The sequence below is a fragment of the Protopterus annectens genome, chromosome 1.part2, assembly GCF_019279795.1.
Source record: "Protopterus annectens isolate FY-2018-M chromosome 1.part2, PAN1.0, whole genome shotgun sequence".
NCBI classification, from domain to species: domain Eukaryota; kingdom Metazoa; phylum Chordata; order Ceratodontiformes; family Protopteridae; genus Protopterus; species Protopterus annectens.
In genome coordinates this window covers 1,151,638,356-1,151,664,361 of record NC_056727.1, presented here as the reverse complement: position 1 = coordinate 1,151,664,361, position 26,006 = coordinate 1,151,638,356, and the positions used below count along the sequence as shown (strand labels likewise).

General features: G+C 38.0%; 1 protein-coding gene across 1 annotated transcript in view; it reads left to right on the top strand.

Annotated features, from left to right (window-relative positions):
- Positions 1-26,006, top strand: part of LOC122792268 (protein THEMIS2-like) — a 655,074-nt gene that overhangs the window by 401,447 nt on the left and 227,621 nt on the right. The gene's annotated exons all lie outside the window — the stretch shown is intronic.

The window sequence follows — 26,006 nt, the reverse complement described above, 5'->3', positions numbered from 1 at the left end:
TGCCATATCCCTATTTTCTATCTTTTGGATTTAGGGATACACAAGCTTTGTGTCTGATGCTCAGGGTGCATAGCCGACTTAAAGTGCTTAGTATGTCTGCATTTGTGGTTTTGAACTGATAATTTTACCTTTGACTTATATTTGCCTTGGAAAGTTACACAATTGATAGCATCAAAATTTCCCAACTTTATTGTGAATAATCTTGTGAGCGTTGTGAAGTCAGAAACTGCAATGTGTATCATTACTTTTTAACCTTTCTTTTTAATGATTTGCCATTACAAATGTATGGTGCTAAATTGGGCCTTGCAGTTATCATCACTACTTTTGAGGAGTATGCCTCTGTGAATCTTTGATGCCTGAGGCCTGCTACTTAATAATGAACACATATAAGTCACACAAGTCTCTGCTGTCAATGTTAAAATAATTTCTGTACCGATCTCCCACCTTTTACTTGCTTACAGTACCAATTAGTGAAATACAAGAATATGCCACTCATTCATATTAATACACAATACACTTCAGGTTCAAGATTTGCCTTGTAAATGCAGTAGTTGAGATGGTTGTAGTTCAGGGCTGACTCTGTCTGATGCACGCAGTATACAGCCAATACATGGGGAGGTAAGTTTGTGTGAGTTGCCTGGCATCACTGTTACTATATGTATGTGAGTAGGAGGAAGGTTCTTGGCCCTTAGGTGGTGAGTGAGTGTGCATTGTCTCCTGGCCATTACAAGAGCATTCTGAGTGCATCTATGTCTGCCTACACCCATAGCAGCTGGTGGTTCCCTCTCTGACTCTTCATCTGCCTGTGACTGTGGTAACCTTGGCATTGATGGTGGGATGTGCCCCTTCTCCTTACTGATCTTGCTGACAGTGTTTCTTCAGGATGATGTTGTGTAGTGCGGCACAAACTGTGAATATTTCTGTACATGTCCACGGATTGTACTGCAGGGCTCCTCCGATGTATATAAGCACCAGAACCATGACTTCAGCAGCCCAAGCACACAGTCTATGATATTTTTGGTTTGAGCATGTGCCTCTTTATGACATTCTTCCATGGGAGTGTGTGCATTTCTGATGGGTGTCATCAGCCACTGTTCCAGTGCATAACCTGCATCTCCCAGTAAATGACCCTGTGGGATATCCCCCCAGCAAACATGTGGTACAGGCGGGAGGTGTGCCAGATATGTGAGCATGGTAACTGCCAGGGTTGCCAGCACATGCCTTCAAGATGATTCCCTTGGCATTACACATGACTTGGCAGTTGAAGGAGTGGTGGTCCTTTCTGTTAATATAGAGCCTACCCTGTTCCCTGGGTTGTGCCTTAAGTTCTATAGGTGTGCTATCTATGGCATGAAGTCCTTCAGGGTAGTGTGTTACTTGGTAGAGCTCCTGCACATTTCTGGCCTTCTTCTCATAACTATTGGGAAACTATATGTGGTCACTAGCATATTGGGGCATAGCATTCAGGAATTGGTGGAGGATCCTGTATGCTGATGCCTGTGACACCCACAGCATGTCCCCTGTTGTTCTCTGAAAGGTACTTGTAGCTAAAGTTCTAAGTGTTACACATACCTTTGTCTCCACTGGGATGTTTTTTTCCTTGATTGGCTCTGGGTCTGAGCAGAGGATGGCAGAGGTCGCAAAGTTCCGGTAATCTGTCCCTATCCACCCTGTAACGCTCTACAATTTCCATGCAATGTAGGTTGTGAAAAGTTAAACGGGGACTGAAAACTCTTCACCTTCTCAGCCTAGACCTGTTTACAGCAGCAGCATTGGCATATCAAATGAATTAAAGCGGCAGCAGCCCCTAACATTCTGCCCATGTAGATTCCTTTCCATGGCTGTATTCCAAATGTTTTGAAATCTGCAGGAAAAACCAGCATGGAGTCTACACTGTTGATTTATAGCTTGTTGAATAGCTCCGCCATGTTGGACTGATTGATAAGCATGCATTTCAGCTTCTTCTGCTGTAATTAGCGTGTCAAGGTGTTTTCCTTCTTTGTGCATGGGTGCACACCTTTACATGGCATTTACTGAATCTAAAACTTGCTACTACTCTGTGCGCAGTGGAAAATAACCATGTAAGGTTTATTGAATCCCCCCCCCCCCATATGTCTTCATTAAATGCAGGTTTAAATTTAGAAAGTTGTTCCTCCTTGTTCATTTTGTAAAATAGTGCTTTAGAACATGGATTACAGATAATACAATTTTAACTCCAGGGCTAAGGAAACCAGTCATGCTTCCATCTTCTGTGCTGCAAGTAACATTTCAGCAAATAGACAACTTATGAAGAATACGTTGTAAAAACAGAAGATGCTTTACAATCCTTCTCTACTTCCACAACTATTCCCAGTGGAACTGAACTGTATGATAGTTTAGTTGATAAGCCCTACTTCCACTTTAAGAAACTTTTGACAAGTTTGATGAGTAAATTTCCGGAGAAACTAGAACCTAATTGTAACCTCGATATATTTATTGTTAACTCTCATAAGAAAATTTGTTTTATACATAGTCAAATAATGTGCAGATATGTGCACAGCTTTTAAACTTACCTCTTCAAAACCATTCAGGATTACATGCCATTTGCCTACTATTGTTAAAGTGCAAAAAAAAAAAAAAAAGGCAGCTGGAGCATCACAGCATCATAGCTGGAAGTGGATGCTGTATACTTGCAGCTGTATATGGTGTCATTACCTCTATCAACACAAATGTACAGAGGGACTTATTGAGGGGGGCTATTTTGCAGCATTAAAATGGTATTTTAATTTGTCAAGGATGACAAACTAGCATCAAAATTCAAAATGCAGAAAAGGCCTTGTTATATAGTTAGGACCTTTATATTGGTTTTAAATTCCGAGATTGCATCCTTCATGATAGGAGTCCCCCCAGGGTTTTGTTCTGGGGTCTATTCAGTTTTTATAAATGATTTAATTTTGATACTTCAGCAGGTGAACAGAACTTTATATGTAGATGAACTGGTCCTGCAGAAAGTTGCCAAAACCACAGGTGAGTTACAACAAAATATGTAAAAGGAGTTTGACATGTTTTGTACTGTATTGTCAAAATGTTAGAACTAGTAGGCTACTACACACAGATTTGATATAACCAAGCCCAAGATCACTGTTCTCCAGAGACAGGTACAAACCCTGACTTTATCAGTTTCATTTAATGAAATGCACTCTAACTAAATGGAGCACTGAACAGCTGGCAGAATGTGCTTCATTTATAACTCTTCCCAGTGGTGATATGCACTTTATGGTGTTTTTTTAATAATTTTGAATTATATGTTATATATTCCTAAAACCAATACCATCAGTTCCCTCCAGAAGAAAAGCAACACATTTACTCCCAATAGTAACACCCACTCTTGTTTACCACCCAAGACTCCACAACCAAATGACTGCCAGTGCCATCCTAACATTTTTTATGCTAATTTACAAAAACAATAAAACCCAAGTTAAATAAGATGCTGCTAACTCAGATTATTTTACTATTCCCCCTCACTCTACTAGCCTTCATCACCAACTATCAGATCTACCTCCTTCAAATACTTAGGACTTTAACCAATCCTAACAAAGAATATCAACATCTATCCAGCATGTCTTTCTCCATAATACCCCATATTTTAAACAAACTACATCTGATTTATTTTTCTATACATATCTTAAAACTAAGCACCCAAATGTACGATCAAATATCAAACCAAGACCAAAATATAACTGGGCACACTCTTCCCTCTGTAAAATATCAATTCTAAAGAATTAGCATTGATATTCACCCTAGCCCTGGTCCCACTGTTCATAAAACTATCACTTCCAACCCCAAAATAAACCAGCCACCTAATATGTCTCAACAAAAAACAGAATCCAAACCCACCTTACTAAATTTGAACCTAAGAAGTATGTGCAACAAAACCCATGACATACGTGCTTATCTTGCCACGTGCACTCCTGATGTAGTCACAGCCACTGAGACCTGGTTAAAAGGAAATAAAGGATAATGAGACCCCCCCACCCCCCGAAGGATACAATATACTCAAGGATGACAGACAAAACAAACATGCAGGTGGTGTAACAATCATCTATAAAAATGCCCTAACCATCACCTTACTTCCACAGGAAATACCCACATTTAACAATGCTGAACTTCTAATGACACTTCTAAAAATCAACAATAGGAAAACTATATGTTTAACAGCAATTTATATACCACCGGGGAATAACATTTATTCTGCTGAAAGCATTCTGTATTGAATATCCCAACAAATTAACTATAAAACTATAATACGTGGAGGCTTAAATATAGACTGGCAACTCATAAATTCCACTACCGCAACTGAATCCATAAACTTCTACAGCTTCAGGCAATTAATAACTGCACCTACTGCAATCAATAAAACTTCAGGGAGACACTCAACATTAGAATGGATTCTTACAAACAAAGCAGACAAACTGACAAATGTAGGCTGCCTCTCAGATATCATAAGTGACCACGTACCAACATATGATGTTAGAACTCACCATAACCTAAATAAACATATTATCTATAATTAAATATGAAATACAGCCACTTTCAGCCAATATACTTTCTAAGAAATACTTAAACAATATAACTGGAATGTATTTAGAACAATGAAACTAGATGCTGCTGTAGAACACTTTAATAACATATTCTTACAGACCTTAAATAATCTAGCACCAGGACATAATAAAAGAATAAAGTCCAACCCCACACCATGGCCGACAAAAGAAATAAAAAAAAAATCATGATGAAAAAGGATAAAGCTGGTAAAAATTGGTATAACAATAGTACTCAAATGCCTTCCAACAATTTAGACATCTTAGAAACATTGAAAAACTTGATGTCAATCAGGATAATCAGAGATACTATGCAAATCTACAAAACAAACTTAAAAATAAGCCAGAACTTTTTTGGTCCTCACTAATTAAACTACTCCACCCTGGCAAGTCCACCACTCCCTCTCCAAAAATAGACAATACAACAGACTCTACCCCCACACAATTTAATTCCTACTTTATATAATCAATATTATCTCTCTTAGGCACAAATACATCTACCCCCTCTCTATTTCTGTCTAATCAAAACCACCCACAGCTCTTCAGTTTTAGTGCAGTACCTACCTTTCACATAAGGAAGTTGCTCCTTAAACTAAAAAAATACTTCTGTAACTGTAGACCAACTGCCATCAGATTACCTACAAATGGCCACAGAAGTCATAGCCTTCCCAATTGTCCATACAAATTAATAGGTCCCTAGCAAAAATATATGTCCCATCACTGTGGAAAAAAAGTCCAACATCATGCTACTACACAAAGGTGGCACATCTACAGAGTTTAATAACTACAGAGCGATAATGATTCTCCCCATCTCCAAAATATTAGGGAAATGCATCCATATGCAGCTGATGCAATACCTAACCTCAAATAACCTGCTCTCAGAAACATAACATGGCTTTAGGCCCCAGCACAGCACCTCTACTGCTCTAATGCATTTTACCAATATAATTAACCAACATAAAAACAATGGTGTGCTTGTGTCCACCATGTTTTTAGACTTGTCAAAGTAATTTGTTACTGTCTCACATCAGCAACTCCTTGTTCGACTCTCCTCAATAGGACTTTCACAATACTCCTTGTTGTGGTTTCTTAGTTACCCATCTGGAAGGCAACAAGCCATTAAATGGCAATAAACTTACTCATCCTTTCAACCAGTAACTACAGGTGTCCCTCAGAGCTCTATCCTGAGTCCCCTCTTATTTAATTTATTTATTAATGGCCTCCATACCTCAACTCACCATTCTAGATGACCTCAACACTACACTCCAAGACATTACCCAAGAATCTTCCTACTCTGCAGAAACCTGGCTCAAAGAATCAAACCTCCTACTCAACCCCAAGAAAATTAAGTTAACGTTTTTTACCTCAAAACGTTGCTAAATTCAAAAGTAATCTTGTACCATAAAATCAGCAAATAATACTGTCATTGAAACTGTAACTCACAGTAAACTTCTAGGTGTTATAATATATGACAGTCTCAAATATGACCAGCATTTACTGCACACAATAAAATCTAGACACTAGAAACTAGGCTCCCATTATAGGATTAATGGATTCCTTACAGATACTGCAAGAGAAAGTCCAGCCATCACCTTCTTACTACTGACTCTCTTATATGCCGTTCCTATTCTAACAAACATAAACAATAGTCAAAGAAAGAAACTTTCATCCTGCTACAATAAAATAGCTAAATTTGCCACCAATCACTCTCATAGGACCCATCACTGTCATAGCTTAAAGCAATTAAACTGACTTGAACTGCACAACTACCTAATATATTCACAACTAACTACAGCACACAAACTCATTCATCATCCAGAAAAATGCCATGCGCTAAAAACATATTACTGCCCTACTGTCCAGCAAGGGACCTCCGTTCTAGTAACAAATTCTTATTGCTTGCAAATAAGTCAAATAACATTGCAGGAGACTCAATCTACTCCCAATATGCTGCTAAACTCTGGAATAATATCCCCAAACAAATAAAACTCTTCAACAAACTCAAGTAGTTTTAAACCACTGCTTAAACAGCATCTTAACTAGTCCTGGTCCTGCACATGCTCATCACCAGGTTAAGACTTTGTGTTCACCGTATGATACTCTGCAGATACTTTTCTTTAAACAGAATACACTCAACCGCTCACTGTAATGACAAAACAATTTTTATACATAACTGCTGAATGTACAATCCACGAAGTTGCATGTGGGCTTTTTCTTTAGTAACTTCCACCTGTGTAAAATCTTAGAATGTATAAATGTAACTACTGTTTGTGTATAAATTTAAATAGAAATGTAACTACTCTGTGTTTAACTTGAACTTGGTATAATGCAATGTAAGCAAATGGAGCTTTTCTTCCCTGGGCCTCCACTGAAAATGGGTATTACCCAGTCGGAACTTCATGGTAAAGACAAATAAAGAAAGAAAGAAACAAATAAATAAATACATGTTTAGGTAGTGTGAATATACCCTGGATAGAATAGAGTTCAGTATAAGTCAACAATTTCAAAAAAGCATTCTAAGCTGAAAACTGGTCACCTGGGCCGGGTTAGTCAGCATTCTGTATGTTTCTTTGGCAAGGAGCTAAATCCAGCCAAATGCAAGGCTGACCATGCTGTTGTTTTCAGATTGACTCTAGCAGGCAGCTGTCTTCAATGAATAACAAGTAAACATTAGCTTGGTCTTATCTCAAGGACAGATTCTGATATTAATAATATGTAATGAATGTTGCTTGCATTTACCACTTGTAAAAGGAGAACTGAAATCATTATTAAAATGTTTATCTCTGAGATGTGTGTCATACCAAAATAACATGGTACTAAATATATGCGTTACAATTTGATAAACTTCTTTGTAAAGCTGTTGTCAGTGGTTCTTATGATTTCCTCCTGCATTTCAGTATATTGCCCATGTCTATATACAGATTTTGCAAAACCCATAGAAATGTTTGCTGCAGAATTTTCATTTAGTCAAATAGTGTTGTGTTGTTCTCATAGGGAGTAGATAGTGATCTGTGACTCTTATAAATGTTCTTTGAATCATATAAGGTATAACTTGTATTGATAACATATTCAGATCAAGAATAGAATTTTGTAGCATTTTCTGCTAAACTGCAACACTTTCATTCGTGACACCAGCAGCAGTCATGCTGTGTTCTCCATACAACTGAAGACGCCAATTTTCAATACTGTTATTATCCTTTATATGTTATCAAGAGCCATGGCAGTAAATTGTACTGCAATGATTTATTTACCTGATTTCATGTGTAAGACTTAGATGGCTTGCAAAGATCTCCTTTGTTATGGCAATGACATACCTCTCAACTGTCCAGATTTTCACAGAATGTCCAGATATTTGCCTCATATTTTTGGCCTATTCCTCATAAAATTTGTGGTTTTCTGGCAAATCACTGGGATGGCCTGAGTATTAAAGTCAGTAAATAATGGCATACCTTTGAGTATCAGACTTTAAATCCTTTAGAAAATGTATGTTAACACAAACCCTGGTACTGTAACAACTTTCTAAGTTTGTAAGGGCAATATTTAAAATCTGTCCTTATTTTTAGGCTTCTGCCCCCTATTTTGCCAAGCTTTGTCCAGATTTCTTGCCTTAAGAGGTTGAGAGGTATGGCAATGTATAAGCAGCTTGTCATTTCAAATGCATTAGTCACTTACCAATAATAGCTATACTACAATGCCATCGCTGTCATTTCTATCCTACTGTGGTTTCACACAATGTTTCTAAAGAACTTCTGATGGAGTACTACATAAAGCTTAAAATTTAGACAGTTGAGAGTTTGTGCTAGGTACAATAGTTTCAATATGGTATGGGAAGCAAAATGAAATAATTGTCATTAGTTGTGGCAAAAATAATAGCTCTCAAATGTTGCTGATTTTGCAGCATATCCCTGATTTTTAATCATATTTTGCCCTGTTCTTTGTATTTTTTTTAAGATTTTCTGGTAAGTCACTGAGGATTACAGTCACTCAATAATGCCAGGCATTTCAGTTTTATGCTTAACCCGCGGTAGTGGTGCTGCGGTAGCGTTGTTGCCTCACAGCAAGATGTTGTCATGTTCGAGTCTCAGCTAGAGCGTCTTCTGTGTGGAGGCATGTGTGAATGGGTGTGCCTTCGTTGAAGGTTGTGCATCAGGGCTGGTAACTCGGCACGTAAAAATCCACTACCAAACATTAGCGGACCGGAGTTCCGCTGTGGCGACCCCTAACCAGGATAAGCCGAAAGACACAACAACAAAAACATTCTTTAAAAGATGCATGCACACTGATACAAACCAGTTGCTCCATTAACTTTCTAAGTGAATTAGAGTAATATTTTGAAATTGTTCCTGATTTGTGAACTATTTCTCCCATTACTTTTTGGCTTTGTCAGTGATTTTTGAGCAAAGAAGTTGAGAGTTGCCTTTCTGTCTTAAGAACTGACTGCAAAGATTAGTGTTAAAATAGAAATAGTGTATTTGTATTGCAAACTAAAGTGTGCTGTAAACATTTAGAATTAGTACAAGAAGTGTTTTATTTACATGAGGAAGTCTTTCACAAGGAAGGTGGAACACTGTGCTTTGTTAAAATGACCATACTGGTAAACACAGTGTTGCATTGGGGTTTTGCAAAAAACTGACCGTTACTATTTGGAATGATAGGAGTGAACAGAGAGCTTGAAGGGCTTAAGGGAGAGGGTAATATTAGTACAGAGAAACATTGTGGACGGGCAGCTTTGATTACCCATTGTGAAACGGGATAATCTTATAAGTACTTAATCAGACTGGAAAACCTGAGACATATCCTTTGCCTTGAGTAGAAGCACTGACAGACATGTTAAACGGTGGAAACACACTTTCTAAAACAGATCTAGCCACTGTCTATTAACAAGTATTAATCAATGGTTCCAAAAGTATGCGATAACAATTGTACTCATTGGCTCTTTTATATGGGACAGTATACCAGTCAGCATGAGCTCTGGCACCACCTTTTTCAAAGAATAATGGACAGCTCATTCAAGAATAAGAATGGAACTGTGTATCTCCATGATCTTACGATTACGTCTGCTGATTACAGGGAAATCAGAAACTGAGCATCTTAGTAATTTGTATTAAGTTTTATAATAATAGGAAGCATGTGAAAAGATAGAGAAAAAAATCAGAACGTGATTTTAGTCAGTGACAAACTGAATATCTAGCACCTTGTCTAGACTGGAAATGGTTATGCTATTCCATGAAGAAGGTGAAGACCATTCTTGTGACAGCCTCCCACTCCCACACATATGAAAGTTACAAGTATTTCAAGCGTTGAAAGTTCATGTTTGCAGTACAATACTAACACTGCTACTAAGCAGGTAATATCCACTTCCCTTAAAGGTACAGCACTCCCTTATACATTTCTAGCATGTCGAGTGGTAGATTACTGGCGTCGTCTCCAGTTCAGCTGGTCAATCTGGATATCTTGAGACAATGCTACAATTGTCTCATGTACACAGACAACCCTCTCCTCCTCCCAACAAACACAAATACATGTGAGAGATGCAACTATATAGCCAAACTGGAAGCTGAACTCTCTCAACTCAGGGCTGGCATGACCAGACAGGAGGAGATGGCAACCACACACACAACAATCCCAGTCCCACATAGACCTACCACAACTGCAAACCAAACACATAAAAACACAAAGACATACTCAGAGGCTCTAATAAAAAACTTACTAAAACAACAGAGGCTCCCAAAGCAGACACCCAAAAATCCACCACCTCAAAACAAAACACATGCAACACATACTTCAATAAATCTGTGTGTCAACCAATCACAGCCCTTAAGGCCAAACACCTTGCCTGATACACTAGTAATAAGTGACTCTATAGTCAGACACACTGATGTCCCGCCGACCAGGCTGAACAAGGAGAAGGTGACTGTGAGCTGTCTATCGGGAGCTAGGATCTGCCACATAACACACGCACTCAAGTCACTCCAAAGCAAGTACAAATATGACTCCGTCATTGTCCATGCTGGTGTGAATGACCTGAGATGTACCTCCCTGGACTACATGAAAAGAGACATAGAGGAGCTCTCCGATTATGTAGCCCAGGCTGGTATGACCCTGACCCTGAGCAGCATCTTGCCCTCACCAAGAATGATACCACAATACAAAGACAAGATGATCAGCTTTAACAATTGGCTCAAGTACTGGTGTCATTCTAAGGGGAGCCAATGTCTGTCTGCCTGGGATGACATGTTGGACAAGCCACGCTGCTTCGCAAGGGATGGCTTACACCTGTAACCACTGGGCTTCCGGATATTGGCTAAGGCTCTTGCCACCCCCATAGTGCCTTTTTTAGGCAAGGCTCAAAAGACAAACCCACCTCCTTAGAAAACATAAATGGAAAAAACTAAGGGTAATGCTGCTCAATGCCAGAAGTCTAAATCTCAAGATGCAGGTACTTGATGCACTCCTCAGCATGGAGAACATTGATGTCTGTGCAGTAACTGAAACCTGGTTCAAGGCTCCTGAGAGCACCCCAGCACTAACAGGCTATACCTCGTATCATGCTTTTCAGCCCCAAAACCCGGGCCGAACCACAAAGGGAAGGGGAGTGTCCATATTCATCAAGGACACCCACACCTCCAGGTTAGTAGCAACACATGAAGCATCAGAGACCATACAGGTGCAACTAACCATAGGCAAAACTGCTATACAACTGGTAGCATGTTACAGACCACTCTCCCAATCTCAAGAACTCCACTCAGCCTTCCTGAAGAAATTGGAGGATATGAATGTATCACAAAATACCATCATACTGGGAGACTTCAACTACCCAAACATAGATTGGGTACATTATTCTAGCCCTAATACCCTAGCCCAAAGGTTCCTGGAATTCATAAATTCAAATGCACTGGAACAATTAGTCACCTCTTCCACTAGGGGAGATAATATACTAGACCTGATCATCACAAACATGGGAACAAAATGCTCCACACCAGAAGTATACCCCTCACTAGTGAGATCTGACCACAAACTAATCACCCTGGATATACATATCCCACCTCCACCCACAGCACAAAAGACCAAAGTGAAAAACTTCTCAAAAGCAGACTTCACTCTTCTTAAGACTGAGATGGTATCCTTTAAGCCCACTGTGCCAGTGGATACCACATCCCACAATGCCGAATCCTTCACAAATGCTTTCTATGGACATCTCCAAGAATGCATGGATCATGCAATCCCAAACAAATCCAAGTCCCTCTCCACCAAAGGTAAGCATCCTGTCTGGTGGACCTTAGCCATAAACAAATTGTATAACAAAAGAAGGAAGCTACTGCACGTCAGAGCAAAATCCCATGATGGGAAGACATCTCTGATCAACATTAGCAGAAAACTACGTTCTTTCATAAAAACATCCAAGGCCAACTTTGAGAGAAAAATCGCTAAGGACACTAAAGATAACCACAAAGCCTTCTTCAGCTATGTTAGAAACCTGGGAGGAAACCCTCAGATATGCTCAGAGTTGGTTCACAACAAAAAAAAATACACTGAACCCACAGATATTGCCAACATTCTGGCTGACAGGTTCTTTGCAAATTTCTCCCCTCCTTCACCCCCAAAAGAAGAAATACTTATCCCAGCTGAATGTAATCTCCCTGTCATCTCAGATGTCCAAGTGAGAACCGCCCTAAACAAAGCAAAAAACACAGCATCAATGGGACCTGACGGTATCCCGGGTTGCGTGTTACGTGAACTCCAAGAGGAGCTAAACCCACACATAAAAATGCTATTTAACCTTAGCCTTACTTCGGGATATGTACCTGAACACTGGCGTACAGCAACAGTGGTCCCACTCCACAAGGGGGGTGCCTCTACAGACCCTGGAAACTACCACCCCATAAGCTTAACCAGCCTGGTCTGCAAAGCTATGGAAAGAATCATTATGGAACTCATAAACAGAGACATAGGGGACCTACAGACACTTGACCCCTCCCAGTTCGGCTTTGTAAAGGGCAGATCTTGCCTTTTAAACCTGGTTGACTTTTTCAAAACAGTCACTAGAGCCATTGACGAGGGCAAAGCAGTCCATACAGCATACCTGGACTTGGCTAAGGCCTTCGACACAATACCCCACTCAGGCATCATAGATAAGCTCAACAGCTTAAATGTAAACCCTTATGTCACTAGATGGGTTGCAAACTGGCTAAAGGACAGAACCCATAAAGTTAAAATCGCTGGAGCAATGTCAGACTCAAAGCCAGTCACAAGTGGTGTCCCACAGGGATCTGTCCTAGGACCCCTCTTGTTCGGCATTTATTTCTCAGATGTTAAAGCAAACACGGGAGGGATGTGGCTGACAAAGTTCGCAGATGACTGCAAACTAGGCGCCATAGTCGATACACCAGCAGACACACACATCCTACAAAAAGGCCTCACAGAAATGGACAACTGATGCCGGAGTCACGGCCTTAAACTAAATGCCAAAAAATGTATAGTCATCCCCTTTGGGAAAAACAAAGTACCCACAAATTATCACATAGACAGCAACCCACTGAGTACTGAAAAAGTAATCAGAGACCTAGGGACCCAAGTCAACAGCGACCTCTCATTTGATACCCACGTTGCCAAAGTGGTTAGAAAAACATTCTACCTTGCACACCTCATCATGAAGGGATTCACATCCAGATCCAAGGATGTCATTGTACCCCTATATTCCTTCCTCATCAGACCCATGATTGAGTACAATGCCCCATTTGGTATGTACCTCACCCGGCATTTGCAACAGCTGGAGAGACCACAAAAGTACCTCACCAAGAGGATCAAGGGTCTCCAACATATGTCTTATTCTGCCAGACTAAAGAAACTTCAGCTCTATTCGGTATCATACCGCCTGCTCAGAGGTGATCTCTGCCTGACGTACAAGGCCATGTCCAATCAGGATCTGATGGACATGCTCCACCTCAAAAAATCCAAGTCCATCAGGACCACGAGAGCTAAAGACTTAAACCTCGGCACAAGTATGACTAGGACATGCTGGAGGGGTAGATTCATAACCCAGAGGCTTCCCATGCTTTGGAACAAGATCCCAGTTCGTATTAGGCAGAGCCCCTCACTGACTCTCTTCAAGAGAAATCTTGATGAGTGGATGGGAGATCGTAAGTTTACCCCAGGGGTCACATCTGTGTCACTGCTAGACAGGGGCACAGTAAACTAATTCTATTATATAAGGGGATCTTCATTGTGTCACTACTAGACACAGTATTCTAAATTTATTCTGTACATTTTTGTACCATTTCATGGGGTGGCAAATGCCACATCACTATGGCTAGGCTTACAAATGCCCCAGGGCAGATAGCCTAGTACTATACTATGAAACTATGAAACTATGATAGAATACCCTTGAAACTAGTTTTGAAGAATAGGAGGTTATTCAAATGAAATTAAATTATTTTAATGAAAGACAGAGAAACATATTAAATATATATTTTAATTGTTTTTAACTAATGCATTTTATGTTACAATGTTTATTACGTATCTATACTTGAAATGTTTTTCCAGTATGACTTTGTACATATTGCAGAATGACTGGTTTTACTTTAAGTGCTAATTATTTCAAGCATTAATTGGTTTGATTTAATTGGTCTGAATACTGTTTAAATATAGTTGAGTAGGAAGTGTTTGTGTGAAGGTCTGAAGAAGTGATATGTGTATCATGAAAGCGCTTACCTGAGTGAATAAATTTACCTTGGATTTTACCTACGTTTTATTTATTCTTGGACTGTGTTTAAACTAGGACATTCTGTGCCTTGGTTACTTCCCCATTTCTTTGTGGATTTTTATGACTTTATTGTACCTTGGTGGAGTATTTATCCTAGCTGTTTCCTGTCTAGTATTTTCTTGTATTCTAAAATCAGTTTGCTTTCAAATGTGTGAAGAACAAAACAAAAAATCAGCACTACAGTGAAAAATATCACCGAACACAGAACACTGAACAAGGCAGTATGTCGAATCACATGCAGGTATCCTTTTTGGCATTATTTGACATGTCATTTACCCTACACCTGTCACAACAGTAACTGCAGTTATGATTGTGAGGAGTACGAACATACTGCACAACACTAAACATCATGTTTTTGCAGGGTTGCAAGTCCCCCTGCACCCCTCCCATGGGGAGCAGCGCCCCACACCCCCCTGCAAGTTATATATTCCAACTCTGAAATCGCACTAGGGAAAGGGGTAAATTTCCTGATCCGCACTGTACCGCAATCTCTACTAACAACACTGACCATATATGTGTGAATACACTGTGCATTTGCTGACTGGGACCTCGCACACCTGAAGGTTCGATGACACGGGATTCAGCCAACCAGAATTTGGCATCCTGTGGTCACCTGACCTTCACCCGGAATTTTGAGAACAAACCTCTAATATCAATATGGAAGCACATTATTTAATTTTTGTTCAAAAGAAATTGCATCAAAACCTTTGTAGTAGAAAATTTAAGTTAATTATGTTGGATACGTTTTTATTAACATTATCTGATGAGCATACAATTTTCCTGCATTGATAGTAGCATGAATTTAGAAAGAGGCTGTAATGCTATCAGACAATAGTTATCAGGCAGAAAAGAGTTTCCTAGGGTCATGACAATGCTGATGGACTCTCTGGATTTACATTATCTGAAATTTCACATAATGGTATGACAGAATATGTGACTATGGCTAAGGAGCAGTTTTAGGACTTTGATATTAAAGCAGATTTGATAGCTTAAGGAACTAGAAGACACTCAGGACTATCATGAGTTTGAAGTGCTCTAACAAAATGGAAGAGTTTAAAAAAATGCTCAAAGAACATTCAAACATTCAGTGTAAAAAGGCTGTGTATTGCATTTGAGTAACAACTCCTAATAAGATGAGAAAAGCTTTACAGTAAAAATTCAATACAGGTCACCCTTGCATTATTAAAATTAAAACACCATCTAGAAGAGAAATCTGGTAGCCAAAGGTAGATGAACTTCTGCAAACAGGTGGGATTAAAGATGAGGGGTTGCTATATTAATATCTAGTAGTTGTGTACTGTGATAGAAAACAATGTTGTAGCTCTAATGGGAGGTACATAGGTATCAAAGGGGGATATAAAACACTTAAACTCACAATGTCTGATTTATTAACATTACACTCTATTGCCCTACAGGGTTTTCCCAATCAAAATTCATGTAATTATGGTTTCAGTTTTGTAACTTTACAAGGGGTTTTGTTACACTCAGGAAATAGGAATGTAGTTGTTAATAAATTAGATATTAGTGGGACCCTAGAGGCCAGAGAGTCTAAGGATGGGAAAGTAAGATAGTAGCTATTTGAAAACTTTGGGTTGTATGGATATTTTTGGGGCTCCCCCACTGCCCACTATCAGCTTCTCCTAGTTTCCCTCCTTATCCACTATGTCTTTGAGGCCAATTTGATCTCTCCTTGACTAATTTTGACCATGTTTCAGGCCAGTGTGAGAAGACTTGAGGCAACTGGGAGTACTATCATACTGCCACTGAGGGAGATTTTCCCTTTAAGGCCTAACCCCCCCCCCCCCCCCAGCATGTGCATTTGTGCATTCCAAGGGAATGGCATACAAGTGTCTTTGTGACTCGGCCAAAGCCCAGGCCTCCTAATATGGAACACACTTACACATTCTCAGCGTCCACCAGTGATATTAATAGAAGTATGCCCAAGTACTTACCATCCACATAGGGTTGCCATGCCTATCCTCCCTGCCTATGCCTGAGCAGCTTATCAGACTTGGGTCATTAGAGTCATAGTAAGGGTTTTATCCCTCAATGACAATGGCACAGCCAATACACATTAGTGTGAATGTTAGCCATAGACCCATACTTGCTTAGTTCTCTCACAAGAATCCAATTGCCTCTAGCGCAGCTGTCTGAGGGGAACATAGTTACATGGATAACTGTGTAAAAACCCATCCTGTAGTTGGAAAAAATGACATTCCAGTGCTCATACAAATAAGTAATCCAAACTCAGATGCAAGGGAGGTTCCTGGTGTATCACCTAAATGAAAATTCTTTCAGGGACTGGTGTTTATTAAAAATGAAAATACAACTAGTGGGAAGACAAGGTGGAAAAGTGATGAGGCCTTGGATAAGATTATAGCAAAATAAATAAATAAATAAAATAAAAAAATAAAAAAAATGAAGGTACATGTGAAAGAATTGTGAGAGAGAAATAAAAAAAAGTTAAGAAGAAAAAACTGTTGAAGGTGGAAACTGAAAAGTGTATAGGGAAAGAGGAAACTGAACAAATGATTAAACTGTTAATAGAGAAAATTCTGGATAAAAAAGCAGAGTTCATGAAAGACCATCTAAGACGCTTATTTTTTCCAAGAGTCACCAGGCAATCCCAAATTAGCACTGAAATTAAGCAATGAAGAGCATTGTACTTCTTTTCTACTGCTGGAAATAGCAGAAAAGCTTGCTGTTTATTATGGGATATTATTTGCATAATAGTTGAAAGGAATGCAAGTAGAATAGATAAGATTTTTTTTTGGGGGGGTGGTTAATTTAATTACAGGTTATTAGAGGAGTAATCATAAATTCTCTTTTCTCTGACTGACATTAGAAGTTATTAATCAACAAGCTATAGGTAACATCTCCAGTGCAGATGGTCTCTGTTTGGATTTTTGGAAGGGAAGCAAACTGGTGGGGCACTCGCTTCCCTGTTAGACAGAACTTTTAATAAGAAAGGAAGGAAGATTAGGATGTGTCTCAAGATCCTGGTGGAGTGGTGTTACAGTAATGGTTATGAAGAATGCACAAGATAGATGTAATAGGGTTATGATTTAGTTTGGATGTAAAGAAAGTGTATGACAAAGTAGAATTAATATATTTAAAGAAGATGTTAATAAAAATTGTAATTTCAGAAAGAATTGTCAAATCGCTGTTTGAAATTTATGAAAGATCAGAAGAAAGTGTGTTAAAGATGCCATTTCTGTTATCTGGAGAAGCAGGGCAGGGATGTATTTGTCACCAGTTTTGATTGCAACATACATGTAACCATAAGTAGAGAGTATTAGTGTCTCCAAGAGGGCAGGAAGTGTTTTAGGGGGTTAGAACAAAAATGTTATGTAAGCTGAGGAAGTGCTGGTGTTTCCTGCAAACCCAAGTATAACTTTAACAAGACTCTTTTATAGATTACAGCATTTGGAGAAATATTTCATTACAATAAAAATGTAGACAAGACTAAATATATTTTAATAAACGATGCCTGTCAAGCTGAAATATTGCCATGGTCTTACCTTTTAAAGGCACAAACCTTTAAATGTTTGGGGCTGTGGTGTAGCAGTTTTGTGGAAGGATGTGCTAAGAAAGGGAGGCAGTTAATGTTTGGGAAGACTAAAAAAAATATATAAAGACAGAAATGCTGAATTTAGACTTAGAGCAATATACAGAGGTGTTGAATTTCATCATGGTGCAGTTGTGGTTGTGTTACTTCTATTTTTTTCCTGGATCAAACTCTTACAATTTATTTTATTTATTTTACATTTGTTTACCGGGAGAGCCCGGCTGGGCATAAATCCCATTTTCAGTGGAAGCCTTGGGAGAAAAGCTCCAGAAAGCTTAGTACAGTAAATGCAATACACATTATTAAAGTACAGTACAAAAGAAAGAAATGAGCTGTTGTATGCTACTACAGTACAATAAGCAGAGAAAAAGTATACAATATAAAATAGCATTATGTGAAAATATACAATACAGTTGTAGGGCATTTCGTTCAGTTATATGGTTACATTCATATAATGGTTAATACAATATTTTTATATTATCAAAAAAAACACAAGTTTTTTAAGTACAGAACATAGAAAGGATCTGTTGTAAGCTTGCACAGTAAGATCAACATATTATGCCTACTATACAAATATGTTCCATTATGGACCAAATTTGGTACAAATTTTAAGGATAGCTAAAAGTCTGATACTAGATTTTGTTTGGGGTTGCGGTACATCTTGAGTTTCACAGGAATGTTTAACTTTAACTTAGAAGTCTAGAGGACTGAGTGTACTATGTCTTAAACATTGTTATAAGGCAGTGCAAATTAAGCTGCTTTGTCAGGCGCAGACAGAAACATATCAGATAAACTGGAGTTAAAATTGAGACAGTGCATGAAGAGAGAGAGGGAGGGACTGAGGCCGAGGTTAAGTGAGAGCAAAGTGTTGTGATATATCCATCTCTTGATTTTGTTAATCGATAAATAGCAATCACTGAGATAGCTATTAAGAAAGTAAGGCATCTTGGAATGGATACATTTTTTATTTCAAATTGGCTAGTTTTGAGAGGACAAGGGAGAGCAAGAGGGGTTTAGAATGTGTTGACTGGGGAAGTCAAAAATAGTACTGTAGGGACAGCTTAGAAAGGGAGATGATTGGTTAAAATGAAGGCATGATAAGGCACAGTTTAGCCTTAATGAGGATTGGAGGTTGGAATCTGAAGGGTTAATGTTAGCTGCCAAGAAACTGAATATTTACCTATAAAATGCAGATAGAAGGCCAGGGATAGCAAGACTTTTGATGTTGGGGAAGAGATTGAAACCAATACAGGAAGGTATGATTAGCAAAATATGCAAAGGATTAAAGGAAATTAGAAGGGATGCCTCGATCCAGTTGAACGAGACATGAGAGAAGATGTTGGTAAAGGAGATTATGACAGAGCAGTGGAGTCAGATATGCAGACTGATAAAATGTAGTACAAAAGCCAGAAGATTCTGCATATTTGCTTGGAAATGTTTGCATGAGTAGTCCCCCTCCCAAATGCATTTGTCCAGTTCACCACCAGCTGACCATCTGCACCTTTTATCATTAATTAACCTCAGTACTACTTCCTAGGGTTGGGACCACACCAGTCTCAGAATGAGCTGAGTAAGTAGAGTGGAGCAGCCTGGAAGATCACATATGCTGGCGCTACATGCAGAAGAGGATGTTTTGGTATACCCTAACTGGGCTGATGTAGTGACATCATTCATATCACTGTATACAATGTCAGCTAGTTCCAGCCTCCCCCTCTGATGCTGTAGTTTTACCAGTGATCTATCCTGTGATTACAGCACATATCCATCACTGTGGATAGATCTTCATCATGTACAAACAATGTTCCTTACCTCCAAGTGAGGGTAAGCCAGCAAAGTCTCTTTTATCCATCCTTTCCTCACTCTCTCCCTGGTTCTTCCATCACCTGATTCTCTAGTCATTCTTAAATCATTTGAGTGAAAGTGAGGGCTCCATCCATCTATGCCACTGAGCTGGGGTTGTATGAGCATTTTTATATACTGTAAAAGTTGTAAAGTATGTTTTCTGTGATGACAGGTGAATGCTGTAGATGTAAAGGGGGTTTTAGATAAACATGGGAACATGTTTTAGGGAATTTTGGGATTTCTTGGAGTATAAAAGTTGGATAAAACAGTAAATCTCCTATGCAGAAACGTGCAGCGTACGGAGATTCTTTTTTATAGGAGTTGCCTTTGTACTTGATTTCATCCGATTGAGAAAGCATTAGTTTTTGTAGTAATGCTAGTGGCAAATAAAGTATTTATGAGGACACAGAAATAGTTTCTTCAGTCAGAGATGAAAGGTGTACAAAAGAGTGAATCAGAATGCAAAAAGAGAAGAAACAGGAAAGAATGTGTAAGCAAGGCAAAGCTGTCTCAGAAAAAGGCAACTATGGCTTACCTTTGTTGACACCGCTGCTTGAAACAACAGATTGGAAGTAATCAGGTAATAAAGATGCCTTAGTGGGTGAACTATAAGCTGGTGACAAGAAAAATCTGAGTAATGGATAGATAATAAGGAGAAACATAAAGAAGGAGTTTGTACTACTAGAATATGCGAACAGAGAAAAAGAAAAAAAGGATAATCATGGAGAAGAAGCTGAGGATGATGTTGCTGTTCTCTCTTGCTGTATAATACCGGATATGAACATGTTTTATTATTTCTAAATGAAGATTTAGAAACAAGAAATAAACTATGCTTAAAAGCAGTGATTTTACAACCAAGCTAAAAAAAAAGGCTGCAGGATATTTTTTGTTGTCATTGCTTACAATGTGGTGAAGATTTTGAAGAGGATGTCTAGCAGGATATAATAGTGTTTTTAGATATCCTCCTGGGTATGAGAAAACCCTAGTTAATAAATGAGATTCTACCACCATTTCAAAATAAAAGTATGGCCTTGGTAGTTAAGGACATTGGGTCATAAGCAGACTATTCCATGACAATTGTCCTAGAGAGACACGTGTGATACACTGGGTTATTCTGCATCTGATGGGCTGCACCTCTTCTCTTGGGAAGTGTATATTCCAGACAGGATTTTTTTTCTGCTGCCTTTTTTCTTTTCTACCTTTGAAAGTACAAAGTCACAAAATCCTGACCAACTCAAAACAAAAACAAACACAGGTAGCATTATTAAACTTAAGAAACCTTAATAACAAAGTAAGTGACCATGGAAGTTTTTACTTAGAGGCTGTTAAATTTTGCAATGCCACAAAAAAGTGGTTTAAATATAAAACAAGTTTTTTCTGCTTTTATTATTTCAGGTCTAGCAGAGTATGTAAATGGCATTATTTCCATAGCTGCATAGAATCCAATGTTTGAATCCAGAGCTGGAAATTATTTACGTAATAACTTCAGTCTAACATAAGGAATACAATACTACAGGAATCTATCAAACACCATCTGTGGGATTTAAAAAACAACATGAAAACATAATAGTCATTGGATAATTTGCTTGTCAAATACTGACTGGGTAAATTAAGGCACAGATATTGACAATCACAGCAATAATAATCCTGAACAAATAATGTAAAATCCCTCAAGGAGCTGTGATATGTTACTCAACCCAAGCTCTTCTTGCTCTCTTGTTCAATCATCCCTTTTTTAACTTGCACTGACAATGACACTGTTATTTTTAAGTAAAGAATATGAAATAAGCCAGTGAAAAATAAATCAAGCTATACAGATTTCAGAAAGATCTTTATTAATATTCACAGACTTCAAAAAACATAAACAATATCCCATGTAACATACAAAATCATAACTATTTACAACTCATCAGCATTATCCAACTCTTTTACTTGCCTTTTTTGGGGCTTGCGAACCTCACAATTTTGTGGGTACTTGTGTATGTACATGTAGATACAAAGTGTGTTATTCAAATATCTGCTAACACATCATCACCTGTCTAACATGTTTAGAATGAACTGGGCAGTAATGTCCAAAGCCTTACAACACTTCATTTGCAGCACATATACAGTGTTAACAACAACATACATAATAGCAACACATTCATCTTTTCATCTGCAATTGAACCTATTTAGAAAATAATATAAGAATTTATGGCAACATGCAGGCATAATCATTTGCCACAATTGTCAGCTACCTAGAAAGTGACTATTGGCTTTGAAATGCCTCTCATGTTACTCACAGAATGTTTAGCAAACTCTAGTTTATTGACAGATATCTTTAATAGTGTGCATAAATCAAACTCCCACCATGTCTTTGTACATATACCATAGAAGGCACCTATTGACAATGTCAGTCATTACCCTGGCTTCCTCATGTTTAGTTTATTCATCAAGTAAAAAACAACTGTTATACATGGAGAAATATTCTGTTTCTATTTCCTAACTACAGTTTCATTTTTTCTTACAGCTGTCATTAAAATAAACATCAATTCTTTCTCATTTTAGTTGCTAGCATTTGTCAGTCATGCTCAGGCAGCAACTACGTATGAGATAGTATTAGCTCCTATTGTAGTATTTCTTGTGTTAGATCTTTTAAACTCAAGCTTAAAATTCTCCAACTGAGAGCATGACTAAAATACATGCTCCCAACTCTCCAAATTCCAATCTTGACATTTCTGATATCTAACATTTGCAGGAAATGTAAGACTTAATTATATGGTATATAGAAATACTAGTGTATACACTTCCATACGATGATCCTAAATCTCTCTGACTATTTGAATTAGTTACACACTGAGGCAGATGACATACCCCAAGACCACATAGGAGTATCAACGTCTGTGGCAAACAATTTCCGCCATGCCTACATCAGGTTTTTCTGTGTTCTACTAACCAGTGTGTGTTTATTGTGGGTGTTTCCCCCTGTAGATTCTAAAATCATAGCAACCACTATTATAGGAATTTTTCTCAAAAATCTATTATACCCATTTGCCTTGCTGGATTTCTAATGTCCTCAAACTTCAGCCTCAATATAACTTGCAGCACATACTTATATGATACCTTCTGTGAAGATTGGAGGAAGATGGGTGAAGGCTGCCAGTCTAGTCAAGTAGAATTTGATACATAATTCTATGTATTGTATAAATAAATGTAAAATACATTATTGTGTTTTTAATGAAAGAAAACACTGTAAAATGTGAACTTCAAGATTGTTGCAACATTGCCATCTGCTGTAAGGAAAACCAAGCCAAGCATTTCAAATGTGTCTTTTGAAGCTGAAAAGATCTTATGAATCTCTTTGATGTTTACAAGTCGTCTCCAGTGAGTCTGGATGAAGGTTTCAGGCCCAGTGTTTTAACGTTAAAGTTAAGGGCCAGAATTTACATGTGGAAGGTGCTTTATTGCTTTGGTTTCTGCTAGAGTGTATATGTGAGATGCCTTTTATTGTTGTAGTCTCCTGAGCAGGTGTTAGCTTGCTAAATAATGCAGTTTGTGGCCTGGGAACTCCAGACTAAGTGTCAAAAATGATGTAATTTTGGAGGGCCTTAGAGAGCTGTTGGTTAGTGTTTAAAAACTATTGTTGAGTGAGAGACAGAGAAGCATTTTGCTCTTGGATATCTAACCCAGCACTGCTTATGCTTTATGTATGCAAGTAGGATTACAGCACTGTGTTTTCTCTTTAAGATTAGCTAAAGATTAGAAAGTTAGATTAAGTGTTTTTCTTTGACATCAGACCTGTCCTACTGTATTGTTTTAAGTTTCTGTGTGATCTCTGAACATGTGTGGCATTGTACTGTAGTAGTTTTTTCTTGTGTTTTAATTATTTATTATTGTGGGTATTCCCAAAACCCATAAAGATACTACCAACCCCCCATTTCGTCCTATAATTTCAGGAAGCAAATCGAAAACATTTCGCATTGGGGAGGTTATTGATAAGTTACTCAAACCCATATATTCCAAAATTTCTCATTTGACCAAGGATTCCTGGGAATTCTTAAAGAATTATCCTGTTACAACTGAGAAACACAATATCTTATTTTCATCAGTGGATGTAGTGGATCTCTTCTCAAGTATCCCATTGGAACAAGGGTTATTGGCCTTGACCAACAGTTTAAGAAAACACTCTGGGATGTCTTGGGACAGAATTTCCCTTCTAGTAGAGCTTACTAGTATAGTATTAGAATACAACTTCATTTACTATGAGGGAGAGATCTTCAGGCAGACCAGAGGGGTAGCTATGGGGGCGGCGTGCGCCCCCATATATGCCAACCTGGTCTTATTAGACTGGGAAGAGAATTCCATCTTTAGTAGTCCACATTTTGCAAACATGAACTACTATTCTCGTTTCTTAGACAACATATACATTTTATGGAAAGGTGATGCCCACTCCTTTCTAGAGTTTGTCGACTACCTCAATCACACTAGTGACTTTTTGAAATTTACTTATGAATGCAGTTCACATGGGGTTGCGTATTTAGACACTTTTGTTTACTTGGAGGATGAACATTTTAAGTCTAAGATTAATAGGAAAACCACTTTCTCCAACTCTTACTTGGACTACAATAGTAACCATCCCAAGAAACTTAAATACAACATTTATAAAGGGCAAGTCATTAGGGCTTTAAGAATGACATCTGACAAGAAAGATACGGAAGTAGAGTTGGAATTTATTACAGGGTTATTCAGAGAGAGGGGATATGATGAACATATGATGCATGACACAGGAACTTATATTCTCAGAGTGGGGAAAAAAATATGCACCTCTCTTAGGATCAAAATATATAGGTAGTATGACTACATTAGGAGTAGAAGAAAGTAGTATTAAAGTAAATAATACACTTTTCAAGAGAGCATGTATAGTACAATATGGCCCGTTCTCATGCCACGTAAAAAATGTATTGACTAACAACTGGCAAATTATTTTAATGGATGATGATGCACAAAAAATTTTGGGAACGAAACCACATTTTGTTTACAAAATGGGGAAGAACTTAAAATATTTATTAGAAAACAGCCACACACAAACAACCACGAAAGAGAAACATACTAATAAATGTGGAGCATGTGGACAATGTAGGTTTATTTGTGAGGAAAAGATGTTTTCTTTGGAAAATGTGAACTATACCATAATTAGACCTATACAAGGTAATTGCAAAACTAGTTTAATTGTCTACATAGCTAAGTGCAATGTTTGCCCTGCTTACTATATAGGCAGGACTGAGAGACAATTTAGGAAAAGGATTTATTCACATATCTATAGCATTAGAACCAAAGATGTGAAAAATGCCTTATACAAACACATCAGTGCAGCAGGCACTGAACATGCTTTCAGGTTTGCAATCCTAGAAAGAATTATGGTAAATCCCAGAGGGGGTAATATAAAAAATACCCTGGCATACAGGGAATATTGGTGGCAAATACACACTGACGCAATGACGTGGCCTGGAATAAATGATTATATTACTGTTAAGCCATTATTGATGCTAAGAAGTTAATGAAGGGGTGTGATTTTCTTTGTTTTATATTTCCTATATATTTGCATTGTTCATACTGCAGATAGGTTGTAATGCTTACCACAAGTAGCATTAATCATATACCATATGGATAAGCATATGTCAAAGGAACTATATTTGAGCTTTTATATATATTCAAATAGTTCTTTTTTAATATATATTTTCTTATGTTTATTTGACAACATGGTGAAGTCTTAGATGCACATAAATTGTCAACAATTGCATACAGTGTTACGCAACTTCACATTTTATATTTTTAGCTTAATACTTTTTAGCTTAATACTTTTTTGTAGACAATAATTGAACTTGTATCATATAGATATTTTTCTTATACTTTTTTAAATTAGTGAATGAGCTTTATCACTTTAAGGAACTCCTTGCATTTTGGCGCCAATTTGAAGCTTTTAAAAATGAATGACAGGATGTTCAATTTGTTCTGAGGAAGCTCGTGGTGTACGAGTGAAAGCGCTTAATGTTTTATGTGGTGATTAAATTCTTCAAACTTATTAAAGCTTCAGTGAGTGTTTATGCCTTTGTGATGTTCCAAATACGATTCTAGTTGGCGAATCAGTACAAATATCATTTTGTGGATTATCGCATACTTTTGAGGATTGTTTGCTACAGTTCTGTGCCTTTTACGAGTGTGAGCAGCAGTTTGTTCTGTTCCCTTTCTTCTAATTATTTATTATTAAATATTTTAA